This window comes from Cryptomeria japonica, chromosome 8, assembly GCF_030272615.1.
Source record: "Cryptomeria japonica chromosome 8, Sugi_1.0, whole genome shotgun sequence".
NCBI lineage: Eukaryota > Viridiplantae > Streptophyta > Pinopsida > Cupressales > Cupressaceae > Cryptomeria > Cryptomeria japonica.
Genome location: NC_081412.1, coordinates 616462648 through 616470251, shown reverse-complemented (window position 1 = coordinate 616470251; position 7604 = coordinate 616462648).

Genomic DNA, 7604 nt, shown 5'->3' with positions numbered 1-7604 from the left:
AATTATCTTGATTGTTGTCATGTGTGTTTCCTTGGGATCTGCAAAAAATCTTGCAACTATACCTACTGCATGTGCTATGTCTAGCCTCCTGTGAACAACATATTGTAGCTTTCCAATCATGGATTGGTAAAGTGTCTCATCAACAGGTGTAGATTCATCATTCTTTGATAGTTTACAGTTGGTAGTCATAGGAGTACTTACTGGTTTTGAATCCTCCATTCCAAATTTCTTCAAGATTTCCTTTATGTACTTGGATTGAGTAAAGAAAATCTCATCTTTCATTTGCAATATTTGTAAACCTATTAAATACTTTATCTCACCGATTAATGACATCTCAAATTCTTTGCTCATTTCATTTCCAAATTTCTTGCATAAAGAGTCATTTCCACAAAAGATAATATCATCAACAAATATGGCTGAGATCAGTATTCCATTTTCATCATTCTTCATGTACATATTGTTGTTTTTACTTGTTCTTATAAAACCAATGTTGATTAAATAAGAGTGCAATCTTTCATACCATGCTCTAGGTGCTTGTTTCAAACCATATAAAGCTTTGTTAAATTTACATACCTGATCTTTATTCTTGTCTTCAACAAATCCTTCAGGTTGTTCAATAAAAACTTCTTCTTCTAATATACCATTCAGAAATGCAGATTTGACATCCATTTGATATACCTTGAAATTTTTGTAAGCAGCATATGCCAACAATGTTCTTACTCCTTCAAGTCTTGCCATAGGTGCAAAAGTCTCACCATAATCAATTCCCTCTTCTTGAGCATAATCTTTGCAAACTAGTCTTGCTTTATTTCGAATGACCTCACCTTTTTCATTCAGCTTGTTTTGAAAATCCACTTTGTACCGATTAAATTTTTGTCCTTCGGTCTTGGGACCAGTGTCCATGTGTCATTCTTTTTTATTTGATCAACCTCTTTTGTCATAGCATTTATCCAATCTTCACTGTTAAATGCCTCTTTCACTATCCTTGGTTCAAATTCAGCTATCAGACATGTGTTATGTCTCAGTTTGTTCCTTTTCATCACTAGATCATCCTTATCTCCTACAATCTGACTTGATGCATGATGTCTTCTGACATACTTGGCTAATACAGGCTCGATAGGCTCTGTATGATCTTCTTCATCACTCAGTAACTAGATATTCTCTTCATTTTCTTCAACAGTTCTCTCGGTAAGAGTTGTTGGTTGAACATAGATAAATTCATCATAATCTTCTGGTTCCTTGAAATTTCCTTCATCATTTCTTTCTGCAAATTCATCAATTTTCACATTTGCACTTTCTACTATTTTGTTAGATGGTTTGATCAGACATTTAAATGCTTTACTTCTAGAAGAATAACCAAGAAATGTTCCTTCTTCACTTTTTTGATCAAACTTTCTATTTCTATCATCTTTGTGTACATAGCATCTACTTCCAAAGATTTTGAAGTAACTTACATTAGGTTTCTTGTCATACTAGATTTCATAAGGTGTCTTGAAAGTTCCTTTCTTTAATTATACTTGGTTCATGGTGTAAACTGATGTACTTATTGCTTCTCTCCAAAATGTTTGTGGCACTTTCATTTCAATCATCAGGGTTATAGCACAATCCACAATAGATCTGTTTCTTCTCTCAGCAATTCCATTTTGCTATGGAGTTCTTGGTGCAGAGACTTTTCTTTTTATACCATTATCATTGCAGAATAAGTTGAACTCATCAAATGTAAACTCTCCTCCTCTGTTTGATCTAAGACATTTCAGTTGTCTTCCTGTTTCATTTCCAACTTTTGCCTTGTACCATTTAAACATTTGAAAAGCTTCTGATTTTTCTTTTAAAAACATTACTGACATCATCCTTGAGTAATCATCCACAAATAATATGAAATATTTATCACCATAATAACTTTGACCTTTCATAAGACCACAAAGATCAGTGTGCACAAGATCTAAAATTCCCTTAGAAATGTAGGACTTACTTGTAAAGCTTGATCTTGTCATCTTACCCATCTGGCATCCTTGGCACATAGTATTCTTAGGTTTTTCAAGACTCGGTAGACCTCTTACTCGGTGCTTCTTGCTTATTTTGATCAGATTATCAAAATTTACATGACAAAACCTTTTATGCCATAACTAGATATCATCTATCTTTGCATATAGACACTTATTCCAAGTTGAGTCAAGGTGAAATGTGTTACCCTTTTTTTGTGTCCTAGTAGCAACTAACTTTCCATGCTTGTCATGAACTTTGACAATTCCTTTCTGAAATTCTATTCGGTAACCTATGTTGTTTAGTATAACAAACTTGTGTTTATCACCTGTCATGTGATGTGAGCATCCACTATCTATGATCCAATAATAATTAGTATTTATGTGAGATATTAGGGCTTTTTCTTCATACCTTTCTTCATCTGATCCATCTTTGATAGCCACATAAACTACTTCCTCTGTATCAGTTTCATCTAATTTATCATCATTGGATTCCTCATTGGCTATTAAGCATGACTTTCTATCTCTTCTTTTGAAGTCTCGGTATCCTCTGTAATGATTATCTTTCTGTCTGTTATCTCACTAATCTCTCTTTTCAGTAGATTCTTTGTCAAGACAGTTAGAAGCCATATGTACTATCTTATCACAATTGAAACATTTCAAAGGTAGTTTTACTTTATACTTACCTTTTCCTCTTGGTAACCTTCTGGCTGATAGTGCTCCAAACTCTTCTTGCTTTCTGATTTCCTCATACAGTTTGTGTACTTTTTCCATGTTCTTGCTCCTCTGTGATCACCTTCAGTGTACTTACTCACTCTATCATTGTAATCATCAGATTCACCAATATGAAAAGAACTAAATGCATATTCAACTTTATTTACTAATGACCCATTGTTATCAAAGTTACTTAATTCAAATGCATGTAGCTTACCAATAGTAGCATCTAAAGAAACTGGCATATTGGGTATAGACCTCAATTCATTGATTGCAGAGACTCAAATTGCATAAGCTAGTAGAAGGTTTCTTAACAACTTACTTGTTATATCCTTTTCTTTAATAGTTCCACCTGCTCCTTTGATTTGATTGACAATCTCCTTTAGTCTTGTACTATACTGGGTTATTTTCTCACCTTCATTCATCCTCATAGATTCAAGTTGTCCTCTTAGACTGTCCACTTTTTCTCCTTGAACATATTCATCTCCACCATACATAGATATGAGCTTGTCCCACATTGCCTTTGCATCATTGCAGTCTTCTAGATCATTAAACTCTGAGTCAGTCAATGCAGATGTTATTTCAATCGTTGCTTGGATATGTTCTTGCTTTTCCTTTATCTCTTCCATTGTCAATGGATAGGTGCTCAATGTGATGAAATCATTCTCTAGATAATATACAGCATATTCTCCAACTCTTGATAGGTCCAGCTTCATCCTTTTCTGCCATGTAGAGAAACTTGATTTGTTCAGCATAGGTGCATCCCTCTTATACATCTTTGGATCTATGCCTCAAGTACCTTTAAAATTTTCTTCCGAAGTCTAAATCTCTGATACCAATTGATAGTTCTGATACTTAATATTATGTATAGATGCCAAGCTAATAAGATGAGAGGGGGGGTGAATAATACAAACTTAATCTTCCATAAAAATAACAGATTCAACCTAGGTAACTTATACTTCAGTAATATAACCAAAACTACTAAACATGCAAACTCATAAGCATATAAACATCATAACACTCATAACACCAGATTTAATGTGGAATCCTAAATAGGGAAAAACCACTATGGGATTTTGGACCCATTAAGAAATATACTCTTCTAGAGTATGCTCAGTTAAAAGCAAATCCTGTTAAAGATTACAAACACATTGCTAGATGTAAACCCGGTTAAGAGATTTCCCTTAGATCTATTAGGATCTTCACCTTGTTAGAAGTGACCTTATTAAAGGATTTCAAACACTCAATCAGAATGTCACCTTGCTAGAGGATTTTACAAATAAGACTATTAAGTCCACTCGGTTAGGAGATTTTCTATCACTTTACAAAATAACAGTAATAAAAATCTTGATAGTTCTGATACTTAATGTAAGTACAGATCCAATAGACAACAAGATGAGAGGAGGGGGTGAATCATTCTAACTTAATCTTCCATAAAAACATTAGATTCAATTCGGTAACATATACTTCAGTAATATAATCAAAATTGCTAAACATGCAAACTCGAAAGCATATAAACATCATAAACCTCATAACACCAGATTTAACGTGGAAACCCAAATAGGGAAAAACCACTATGGGATTTTAGACCTACTAAGAAATATACACTTCTAGAGTATGCTCAATTAAAAGCAAATCCTGTTAAAGATTAAAAACACATTGCTAGATGTGACCTGGTTAAGGGATTTCTTGGTGGTATTGTGAAAAAAAATTACAAAAGGTATTAGTAGATTAATTTTTCCTCACAAAAGGAGCAAGAGTTGAAGACCAAGAATCAAAGTGGATATTTGTCATTCATGTCAAAGGGGGAGAAAGGAAGCCAAAATTCTACACCATTTATGTGGGTAGGTCTAATTCGATTTTAGCTGAGTAGCTATCCACCAATTTGTTGCTTTTTTATTTGTTGGATGATCTAGGTTTTTTCGAGGAGATGCAAATTTGTAATTTTCATGTAACATTTCAGGGGAAACAAAGACATTCTAGGATACCAGCATCAAACTAAAATAGCAATTTGGTGGTTATATAAATTACCTAATTGTTGCCGTTTAACAGTCAGTGCCATGTTCTCGACTGTGTCAGAAATACGGATGGGTGTGTGAAGCTAGATGTGACCTTTTCTAAGCTCAGGAAGAACAAACCTAAGCGCGTACGCGAAATTTGAAATTTTAAAACCGCGTACGCACTACCTGTTTTTCCAAGTTGTTTTTGGGTGGTGTCCACTTTTCTGACCACCATCTTTGTGCACACACCCCTCTGCTTCCAAAAGGTTTCCTCTTTAGCAATGATATCATGGTATTTTTTGAGAGTCTCATTTTCCTAGACTTGGGCCTTTGAAAACAATTTAGAAGCATATATAGTGAGCCTAGAGACGGTACATCCATAAATTCGATAAAGAATGTTAGAAGCATAAAAGTGCATTGCACCATACCTTCTTATATATGTTACAAATTGCAATACAGTTCGACACTTAACTAATCCAGATTGACTTCCTATTTCCTTTTATTTATGTTCTTTATCTTGCGCATTGTGATTGAAATAGAAAATCCGTATTTCTGACACAGTCGAGAACATGGCACTGACTGTTAAACGGCAACAATTAGGTAATTTATATAACCACCAAATTGCTATTTTAGTTTGATGCTGGTATCCTAGAATGTCTTTGTTTCCCCTGAAATGTTACATGAAAATTACAAATTTGCATCTCCTCGAAAAAACCTAGATCATCCAACAAATAAAAAAGCAACAAATTGGTGGATAGCTACTCAGCTAAAATCGAATTAGACCTACCCACAATTGTGAGAAGCTTAACTTGTATGTAGAATCTGGCGCAGTGAGGTATAATCCTCGGAGTTGATTGCCTCTAAGTATTGGGCCCAAATGTACTGTTTCGCTAAAATAGTTGGTTAAGCTATCGTTTCAATCTTGTCCAAGTTCAATGTATCCTTTGATCTAAAAAATGTTTTACCCCACCTAGGAACTTGCATACATTTCTTGGAACTTGTGTTAGGGTATTGTGGTTCAATCTGCGTTGTAGATGTTCATGCCAATTTTCCTTTGCCATAGATTTATTAACAAACTTTATGCGTGACATACCAACCATTTAATGAGTTCCAACTCATCGGCTTCCTTCATTAAATAACATATGTAACCATTTAATGTATTATGTTACAGCTCGGTTACAACTTGGTAACAACTCGGTAAATACTAAACTTCACTTGATAGACATTCCGCCTTCATTAGCCGATAGCGATAACCTTAGGGTATACCGACTAGGTTCTTTGCTCGGTAACATAGTATAGTATTAACCTTACAATTTACAACATATGTATGATGTTAAAACAATATAAACATCATGATTTCATCGTTGTCTAACTCGGTAATAGTTTCCCATTGAATACCTTATTCATCCCCTTATTCATCATATTCTTTCTGTGTCTTTTACCGATATCTTTATACTCATCAAATCATACTTCTCAAGATATGGCAACATCATATTGAATTAGAAAATCAATTTTTTGACATCATTGGCAAAATAATAATATTAAGACAGTAAATCATCCTTAATTAGTTATATCCATAATCATCAACAACCTTCTCAATATCCTTATTGAAATGCCAAAAATCTCCCATTGTTTGTTATAATGCCAAATGCCAACAATCTCCCCCTTTGGAATTGATGGCAAAACTATTTGATTTGACCTAATTGATTCGGATTACTATGAGATTCTGAAATGCTCTCTTCCCATCATCAGAATTCTCCCCCATACATTAGACTTCTCCTCTTTTCTCCAGTCTTCTCTCCCTTTTTCTTCAATCTTCTTCAGTGTTCTCCCACTTTGACAACAATGCCAAAAGAAGAAAAACTAAAACATAAGTTCTTCCTATATGAATTGAATTCTTGTTGTAATGTGTCAACTTAGTCTTTGTCAGAGCATTTTGTCTTCAATTCTTGTTTCCTGTATTGTATCCTGCACTATTTCTTGTACACCTTTAGAAAACCTCCTAAAGGGTGTAAATCAGCATCAACTCCTAAAAGATATTTTGTGTAGTCATCGAATTGATGCTTTCATCGAACTCGGTCAGTGAGTAGAAGATAGGGGTAGGACCCCTAACTTACTTCTGAGATACTCAAAAGTGTCCCTTGGTAGTGGCTTGGTGAAGATATCTGCTATTTGTTCCTTTGTGTTAACATACTCCAACACCACTTTCTTCTCTTGAGCTTCTTCTCTAAGATACTGATATTTTATAGAGATGTACTTTGTCTTGGAGTGCATAACAGGATTCTTCAAAATGTTAATAGCACTAGTATTATCACAAAATATAGTTACTGGCTCGTTAACTTTCTCATTTATACCTTCCAATAGTTGTTTGATCCATGCCATGTTGGTACAATTCAATGTTGCAGCAACGTATTCAACTTCTACTATTGACTATGAAACACATCCTTGTTTCTTGCTAAGCCAACTCACTAGTATTTCTCCTAAAAAGAAAGCTCCTCCACTTGTGCTTTTTTTGTCATCAATGTTTCCTGCCCAATTAAATCCAATATAAACTTTTAAATCAAAATCATTTCATTTCTAATATACTAAGCCATAATCCTCGGTGCCTTTCAAGTATCTAAAAATTCTTTTGATTGTTGTCATGTGTGTTTCCTTAGGATCTGCAAAGAATCTTGTAACTATACCTACTGCATGTGCTATGTTTGGTTTGTTGTGAACAACATATTGTAGCTTTCCAATCATGGATCGGTAAAGTGTCTCATCAACAGATGCAGATTCATCATTCTTTAATAGTTATAGTTGGTATTCATAGGAGTATTTACTGGTTTTGAGTCCTCCATTCCAAATTTCTTCAAGATTTCCTTTATATACTTGGACTTAGTAATGAAAATCTCATTTTTCATTTGCA